We start from the raw sequence: 9,465 nt of genomic DNA, 5'->3' as shown, positions 1-9,465 counted from the left end.
GTGCTCCTGGTGTGGCTGTCCCACATCCCAGCCCTGCCCTCGGAGCCTGGAGCAGGACGGGGTGATACTCACACTTCAAACAGCCAGTGCTGAGGGGTCAGACCTGCCATCTCCTGAGTGCCTCGGGAAGGCAGAGCCAGAGTTTGAAGGGAGGAAGATTGGTTTGGGTTTTGTTTTCTCACAATCCCTAAGGAAGTAGCTGACACTGTGTATCGGGACGGGGGCACAGGAAGGTTTCACTCTGCTGGCCACCTGCACCGGTGTCCAAGGTGGATCTGAGTTCCCAGGTGAGGCCTTTCTGCCCAGGACACCCAGCCCAAGCATTACCTGGATGAACTGCACCGTGCAGCAGCTCGGCTGAGGCCGTTCCTTTGCTTACCTGGGAGTTTGTTACTAATCCCCACGAGAAACCTCACTCTGTGTGTGCTGGCTTTGCTTGTATCATTTGAATAAATGCCTGGAGCTTTCATGTGCCGGTTAAGCTTGACTGGAAGCCTGACTGGGAACAGACATCCTGCTCCCTGTGCCTGGGGGTGTTTGTTCGAGCTCGGGGTGCTCACGGGTGTCCCCAGGCTGCTGTGTTTGGGCAGGGGAGCACTGCCCGCCCCGCTCACTGCCCAGCTTTGCATTTACTCCTTATTTGCTTGAAAGAATCTGTTTGTCTTTAGGGTTGCAACCTGTCAGAGGCTGCCAGCGCAGGACAATCCCATCACACCTTTAATGGTATCTCCTGAGCAGGCAAATACCCGGCGGGATTGCCGTGGTGGAGGTCATCCTGCCATCCCAGAGCAGAGCAGGGCGGGCAGGAGGCCAAGGCAAACGGCAGCCACAGGCACCTGCGAGCTGCTTGGCTGCTGCTTTTGCTGCTTGTTTATTTTTATTTTTTTTTAGGGAAACCAGATCGTCGTCCATTAAAAGTTGCAAAATTATTTTTTTTTTTTTTTTTTTAGGGAAACCAGATCGTTGTCCATTAAAAGTTGCAAAATTAATTCTGGTTTTATGCGGTTTTTTTTTGGTTCCCGAAGCAATGGCAGTCGGAGGGAGGGTGTTCTCAGATTTTTGTGGGGGATTACAGGGGTGAGGATGTGCTCAGCACCCAGGACTGCTGGGGCCCATGCCTTGTTGGGTGCTCATGCCCTCAGGCTGGAGGGAAGAGCAGGATCTGCTCCAAAACCTCCCCAGCACCACCACATGTCCTCATATCTTCAGGCACGACCTCGAGGGCTCCAATGGGCACCTGCCCATCCAGGAGCTGCACCTGGAACAGTGGCAGAGAGGATTTTTGTGATTTTTGTTTATTTTTCCTCCTCTACCTGCTCCATCCTGCAGCAGCAGCCCGTGGTGTGCAGCCCTCTGCTGGTGCACCTCTAGATCCCTTGGGAGGCACAGGGAATGTTAATGGGCCAAGGGGGAAATGAGGCCAGGCCAGTCCTGGGATGCTTCCAGGGGTCCACGGGGAAGGAGCAGGACCAGGGGGAACCTGGGATCTTTCTGGAAGCTCTCCACAACCCGCTCCCTCTGCCCTGTGTGTTCGCTGGAAAATTCCTAGTTACACAGGAATTAATTAAGGAAATCTAATCTCAAACATTTCCTACCCCGTTGATAAAACAGCCGAGCGGTAAAAGCTGGCAGCAGAGCCCAGCAGGGAGGCAGATGGCACGCGTGGGCACGGACCAGCCCTGTTTGCCCCATGCAAGGCTGTGGGCACGGCTCTGCAGGGCAGCTGCAACTGGGCTGGCTCCAGAGCTGCCTCTTTGCTCCTTGGATTCCCCTGTTTTGGTTATCTCTTCCCTGCAGGGGTGACGCCTTCGTAGAATCTTAAAGTAGGGGGGAGAGAAGTTTGGTTTTCACCACTTGGCGCTGAGGGTGGGCGGTGCAGAGTCCTGTGAGGGGGTGCCCAGGAGTGGGGGCACCGTGGGAATCACACTCCATGTGTGCCAGGGGAGCAGGGGCTGGGCTGGGGTGAGCTGCACCGGGGGCTCCCAGCCGAGCTGCCCAAACAGGGCTTGCTGGCCACAGGCCCAGCCCGGGGCAGGTGCCAGCAGAGGGAGCTGAGGTTGTTCCTCGTCCACAAAACCCTTTGGAGCTGCTGGAGGTGGCTTTTCCAGGCTTTGAGTCCTGCTGGTGACCGTGGCAAGAGCCATGTCCCCCAGCTCCCAGAGCAGCGGCTGGCTTGGCTGGGCTTGGCTGGGCAGTGGGGGGGCACATGTCACTTGGCCTGTCACCAGCACGGTGGGACTGGGGCAGTGCTGCAGAGCCTGGCAGGAGCTGCTGGGCAGAGACAGCACGGGCAACCCTCTGGGCTGGGAGTGAGGAAGGGGCTGCACACCTGGACACCCGTGCTGTGTCCCATTTTGAAGGGTGACGGGGACAAAAGGGGTCTGGCTGCTCTGCTGCGGCCCCAGGGGCGTGCACAGCTCTGTGGGAGGGAGAGAGGGACCCCCAAACCTTGGGGGTAAAGCCCTTTTTCCAGGCTATTTTCTAGGAAAGCCATCCCACAGGGTGGAACTTGCAGCCTCTCCTGGGTCTCTGCACCTCTGGTGTGGAGCAGCCGGGCTGGGCAGGGTCTGTGCAGCGTTGGCATCCAGGGGGAACACGGCAAGAACTCCCATTCTTATCTAATCTGCAGCATTTTCCCTCCTCGCTGTTGGCTGTGGCCGTGTTTCCTCAATCAGTTGACAGCTGCAGGCTGGGCTGTGACACCAGCGTGTGGCACTGCAGCCCCAGACCCCGGGTGGCATTGGAGGGACCCTGGCATGAGCCCCTTGAACCCCTGAGAGCCCAGCAGGGCCAAGAACCCTCTGGGAGGTGACAGTGAGAGGCACCTGAGGAGTGACACTGCTGCACTGGGCAGCAGAGAGGGTCCCTGTCCCCAGCAAGGCCACAGGGACACCCTGGCTGTGCCTGAGGGACACTCCAGCAGTCACTGTGCTGCTCAAACTGGGGCTGTCCATGGCCAGGATTCTGCACGGAGGGGTTGGGCAATCATGGCCACTGTGCCCTTGGGGGTGTCCCCGCCGAGCCCCCCGAGCCTGGCAGCCCCAAATCCCCTGTGTCTGCTCCACAGGGGGACGGGGAGAGGACAAATTCCCAAATTACACCTTGGGTTTGTCCGGCTTGGGAGGGAGGGGTGAGTGGGGGCTCGCTGCCTCCCCGAGCAGGGAACTCTCCTTTGGGATGAGCCTGGCTGCTCTGCCTTGCCCGTGGGGAGCAGGCTGGCAGGAAGCAGCTGAGGGTGCCTGAGAAGCAGGTTTGTCAGAATTTTAAAGGGATCTAAATCAATAGTGATAAGGAAACAATTATTTAAAGAGCAAACAAATGGAAACTGCTAAATGTACCCTGTTTTTTCCCTTTTTTTTTTTTTTTTTTTTTTTTTCTTGTGGGTGAAGGGTGCAGGGCTGATGCCTTTGGGTGCTGGGAGTGGGTCCCTGCTGGGACCACCCCAGGGTGGGCACTGGGACAGCTCTGCTTGCTCAGCCCAGCCCCAGCCAGGCTGGAAACGAGCCTCACAGGACAAAGTGTTGTTTCATCCCACAAGGAAAAGGGTTTTATGGGTCATCTGGAAACGCTAATCCTCAGGTGAGCCCATTTGTGACGCTGGTGAGCCTGTTGATGGTGTCACAGCAGCTGCTGGGTCAGCAGGGACAGAGACAGGCCTGGGCTGTGGGGGGACACTGCTGTGTGCTGCCTGCACCTCCTGGCTCCATTTTGAGGGGGAAAGGAGCCAGGGCTGGTCACTGAGGCCGGGCAATCCCTGCAGATAAAGGATATTTTCTGCACTCCGAGGAGCTCAGGATCCTGCTGGGGGGGGTTGCAGAGCTGCAGCTGGGACCATCCCTGCCCCATGGAGGGCATTTCCCCTGCCCTGCCTGCTGCAGGGTACCCCAGGACTGGGGAGCCAGTGCAGGAGCCCAGTTCCCCCACGGGGCTGTGGCTGTCACCACCGGGGCTTTGTCTCAAAGGGCAGCTCATTCCCATCCTTCCCCCCCGTGGTGTTTTCATCGGCTTTTGGTTGGGGATTAGGCACCTGTTGACAGAACAAACATTTTGCTGCGCTCAAAATCCACTGCTGAGGAGAGGAGTGATGTCCTTGCTCTGCTGGTGCCTGAGCCAGCGCTGGGATGGGGAGCTGGGATTGGGAGAGCTGGGCTTGGGGCCAGGACAGCCCTTTGAGGGGAACACGGAGCCATTTCGGGTCACGTCCCACACCGGGGCCAGAGCTCTGTCTCTCTGCTCCCTCACAGAGCATTAATCACTTTCTGCTTTCATATCCTGCCCTGTGAAACCAGGGATGCCACGAGGAATGCTGCCCGGGTCCAGCGAGGCTTTGACAGGTGCTGAACCCCCCCTGCCCAGCTCCTGGTGCCCATCACAGCTCCCTCCTCCCCAGACCAGGCTCTGGAGCTGCAGTGATGGTGTCGGGAAGGCTGACAAGGCTGGGGATACCCAGCAGTGTGTGTTTGCCAGGGGAAATTGCCCCAAGCTCTGCGACTGCACAGGGGGGGAAGATAGGACACGGCACCTCGTTTGGGGTGCTGCCCACCTCCCACACCCCGCTTTCCCTACATGACCCCCGTGTCCTGGCTGCTTGCTGGAGCCCCCAGGACGAGGTGCGGGGCCGGGCGATGCTCACGGGAGTGACACGTTTCCTTTGGGGCTCACTGAGTCACAGCTGAGTCACCACGGCTGCAGCTCCCCGTGCCCGTGCTGCCCCCAGAACCACGGCCCCCGGCGGGATGTGGGATCCCTGCCCTCTGTGCCCATGGCAGCCCTGCTCCCCTGCTGCCCTGGCCCTGCAAACCCGGCTCAGGAGGGATGGCAGAGGGGTGACACCGGTCACAGCTGAGCCCCCTCACCACGCAGCCCCTCCAGACTCTGGGGTTTGGGGTTATTTATCCTCTGGGGCAGAAAATTCTGCTGGGATGCACAATGCAGAACCCAAGGGGAAATCACCAGCAGGAGCGTTCCTGGCTCCGGGGGCACCGTGTGCCACCCTGACCCCGGAGCTGCCCATGCCAGCCTGTCCCAGCCGGGCTCTTTCCCTGCCCAGCAGCTCCCACGCTCTCCGGGCTGCCACCCCGTGGGGCCGCTGTGCCCGAGGATCGTTTTGCATGTGGGGACAACCGGCAGCAGAAGAATGAATTTGCATTTCTCAATGGCACCCAGTGTGGGAACCGAAGCCGCCGAGGGTTCCGCTGCCACTCGGGCCCGCAGCGGGGCTGTGTGAAAAGACAACATCCCGTGGGCTGGCACCGGGCCCGCCCGTCTCACCTGGCTGCCCGTGTGTGCCTGGGAACTGCGGCTGCCCAGCGGCCCCGGCACGGGCAGGGGGTGCTGAGCCCCCCGCCCCTGCCCCGTGTGCCTGTGCCATGAGCAGTGACAGTGACCAAATGGCTCCTGTGTGGGTTATTTTGGGGGGTGCTGAGCCCCCCGCCCCTGCCCCTGTGCCCCTGCCATGAGCAGTGACAGTGACCAAACGGCTCCTGTGTGGGTTATTTTTTATTTTGGGGGGCACTGAGCCCCCTGCCCCGTGTGCCTGTGCCATGAGCAGTGACAGTGACCAAATGGCTCCTGTGTGGGTTATTTTGGGGGGTGCTGAGCCCCCCGCCCTGTGTCCCTGCCATGAGCAGTGACAGGGACCAAACGGCCCCTGTGTGGGTTATTTTGGGGGGTGCTGGATGGGATTTAGGGTTCAGTGCTGATGCAGCAGCTGCGTGGAGAGCCCAGACCAGGATCCTTCCCCTCCTCTGCGCCCCAAATCTCCGGTGAGAGACCTTTCCTCACCCTGCAGCAGCGGGGTGTGCCCACAACGCCCTGAGCCCTCTCTTCCTGGCACCGCCGGGCGACCCGCAACCATTTCCAGGCTTTTAATCCCAAGAGACAAAAGCAGGAGTTTAATGCCACCGGAGGAAGAAAAGAGGAGGGCTTTGGGAAGGGAACAGCAAACACGGCGGTGGATCCGCTGCTCCCTGCCTGCCTGGGTGTCCCACGAGCTCCCCTGCGTCACCCGCGGTGGCACCGAACCCGGGGGTGCTGGGGGCACCCGGGCTGGGCGTGCTGGGGAGCTGGTGGTCCAGGGGCTGGGCTCACCCCGGTGTCTTCATCCTCCTCCCCCAGCTCGTCCTTCCCGGCTGCGCTCCCAGGCACGGCCAGGCTGCAGAAGCGGGGCCGTGTCACCTCCTGCCACCACGGGCGCAAAGCAGCCTTCGAAAGGTGCCAGGTGACCTCAGAGGGATGGCTCCTGGACCCCCGGAGCCATCAGCGTGGAGCAGACCCCCAGCTGCATGGAGCCGACCTCTCCAGTACCCCCTGTGCAGGCTGGGGGCTGCCCTGGGGCGCAGGTGACACGGGGACAACCGGGGGCCACCTCACACGGTGGGGATGGAGAGCGGGAGCTGGAGCAGGGATGGAGCCCCGGAGCAGGGATGTGGGAGCCCCGGAGCAGGGATGTGAGCCCCGGGACAGGGCTGGGAGCCCCGGGGCAGGGATGTGGGAGCCCCGGAGCAGGGATGGGAGCCCCGGGGCAGGGCTGGGAGCCCCGGGGCAGGGATGGAGCCCCGGAGCAGGGATGTGAGCCCCGGGACAGGGCTGGGAGCCCCGGGGCAGGGATGTGGGAGCCCCGGAGCAGGGATGGGAGCCCCGGGGCAGGGCTGGGAGCCCCGGGGCAGGGATGGAGCCCCGGAGCAGGGATGGAGCCCCGGAGCAGGGATGTGGGAGCCCCGGAGCAGGGATGGAGCCCCGGGGCAGGGATGGAGCCCCAGGGCAGGGCTGGGAGCCCCGGGGCAGGGCTGGGAGCCCCGGCTCGCTGTCAGGGTGGGCCCGGGCGGGTGCCGGGGCAATAACGCGGCTGTTTGCCCCGAGCACACACCGGCCCCGTAAACAGCGATTATGGCAGCAGCTGGGAGATGGGGGAGCAGGCAATAAAGAGAATAAAGAGGAGCGGCCCCGCTCGCCCTGGGCTGCACGGGAAGTGGGAAGGTCTGGCTGGGATAAGGAGGAGTCAGAGGGGTTGCGGTGGTCTGGACTCTGGGGGCTCTCCCAGGTAAATTTTGATGATGCACGGGGACATTGCCCCGTCAAAAGCACCTTTCCCTCCGTGCACACCTGTGGCTCCCTGCACTTGTGCTCCCCGACCCTCTGTATAAATTTGGGCTCTGCTGGAGAGACCTTCTCCCCTCCCAGAGCCCCTCCAAGGTGTGGGGAGAATGCATTAAAGGTTCTTCAGCCATTTCGACCATTTCCAGTTTCCTTGGGAAGCCTCAGAGCACCCATCCTGCAGCCTGGGACTGGGAATTCATCCTGTCCCATCCTCACCCCATGGCACAGACATGGTGTGCAGCATGTGGCCTCTCAGAGGGTCTCTAGCTCTACTCTGGGGCCACCACTGTCCCCAAAGCTGTGCAGGAGCTGGAGCAGAGGAGCCCCGCCACTGCAGGGGACCAGGAAACAGCTGCGTGTGGGACAGGTCGGGCTCCCTGCTCTCCGTGGTTTGTACAGTGACATCAAGGGCCTTCAATGGTTTTATTATATGTGACATGGCTGCTTATCTATTATTCTTGTGATGCAGCCAGAGATTAGCTACAGGCAGGTGGGCAGGGATTCCTCCAGGCTGATTCATGGGTTGTTTCTCCATCTCTCCCCTCTGCTCGGCCGCGTTCCCAAGCGTTGAAGTTCCAGCAGTGGCAAAAGGCACCGGAATCGGAGCTGATGGCTTGACAGGGAGGACAAGGAAAAAGTACCGAAAACTGCGCACACAGGGCAGAAAAGCCAGACTTCGTTTCCCTCTTTTGTTGTCCCTCAGGTGTTGCAATCTCTCCTTTTCCTGGTTTGCATGTGCAAGCAGAGCTGCGATTGCGAAAGGCGTCGGGACAGCCGGGCACAGCTGGAGCCGTGGAAACTGGTGACACTGGGTGGCTCCAGCCCCTGAGCCCTCTGGGAAGGAAGCAGAGGTCTCATTTTTGGGCCTTTCACCCAGTTTTGCAGCGCTGTGCTGCACTGCCCAGCTCTCTCTGAGCCCAGAAAAGCAAATGTTTTTCCCTTTAATCTCCTTCTGTTATCGAGATCCCACTGCTGCCGATAAGAGAAGTAGGAAAAGCTCTTTCAGACTGAGGTGTGAGTTTGACAACAGGTCTCAGACAGCCCAGGATGACCCGGGTCTGGGATGCTCTGGGTCTGGGAACTCCCCACTGCTTGGTGACATCTGACACTGTCCAGTGTCCCCAGTTGTGCTCTCTTCCGCTTTTCTTCCGACTCCTTCTGGTGCTCTGGCCTGGTGTTTGCTCTGGCGAAAAGTTGTAAAGAAGCCAAATAAACACAAAGAATGACCTGGCGGTGGTGTCCCAGCAGATGCAGCTTGCACAGCCTGTGCAGCCCAAACCCTGCTCCCCAGACACCCCCAGGCACAGCCGGTGTGGGGCAGGAAGGGCAGGGCGGGATGGCCGCGGTGCTTTCCCAGCACGGCTGGTGCCGGGCTGCTGTCGGGTTTACACGTGACTCCACTCTGTACCTGCAGTTTCCACACCGAGACACTCGTGTTTCTGTGCTGTGGGAAGGGATCCGTGCTTGCAGGGCTGTGCTGGGATGTTCCTGCTCTGGGTGCCCTCGGGGCATCCTGAGGTGTGACACTTTGGGGCCCTATCCAAAGCAGTGGATGCTCTGAGCGGCCTGGGGAGCTCTGCTGTGGCTGCCAGGAGCACTGGGAGGGCACTGGGGGGCCTGGACCCCCCTCCTGGCTGTGCCACATCCCAGTCAAACATGCCCAACCCCTGGCAAAGCCCAGGCAGGGGCTGGCAGCTTCCCAGCTCGGCTGCTTGTCCCGGGGTCCCCCCATAGCACTTCCACGTGTCCCAGGCCCAGTCGTGTTTACCAAAACAGGGGAAAAGGGCTCCCCTGGGGCACGGCAGCCCTGATCCAGGGGGAGCTTTCCCCACGATAAGATAACATTGAGGTGTTTCAAAGGAGGCAGAAACTCCTGGCGCTGCCGATAGCACCGGGGTCTCCTTCCTGCAGGGCTTTCGTTTCCCCGGGGCAAACATTCCCATGGATGGCTTATCACCCGTGCCTGCCCCGGCTCGGGGTCCCAGCTCTGTCCCCGTGTGTGGGCTGGGGACCTGGGGACGTGCCGTGGTGACGTGGGGCCAGCCTGTGGCTGCTTGCAGCGGGGTTTGCTCTGACGTGGGGTTTTGGGGCACGGGGGAGTTTGGTTTTGGCAGCGCTACGTGCGCGGGAGAACTGCCTGGACTGCCCTGCCTGCTTCGTGTGCTAAAAAAAAGACAATAAATACCAGCTCGGTGTCTGTCTCGCTCAGAACTGCTTTTTCCTGCTCGTGCTGGTGCAGACAACCTGGGCCTGGAGGGCAGCACGTTCTGGCTGTGCCCCCGTGCCCCACAGACCCTCAGGCTGTGTCCCTGAGCTGGGGGGGTTTGGGTGCTGCCGGGGGCTCCCTTCACCCCCAGGGTCTCTGTG

This window comes from Passer montanus, unplaced genomic scaffold (genome assembly GCF_014805655.1).
Source record: "Passer montanus isolate IOZ18808 unplaced genomic scaffold, ASM1480565v1 scaffold93, whole genome shotgun sequence".
NCBI lineage: Eukaryota > Metazoa > Chordata > Aves > Passeriformes > Passeridae > Passer > Passer montanus.
This window is presented reverse-complemented; position numbering follows the sequence as displayed.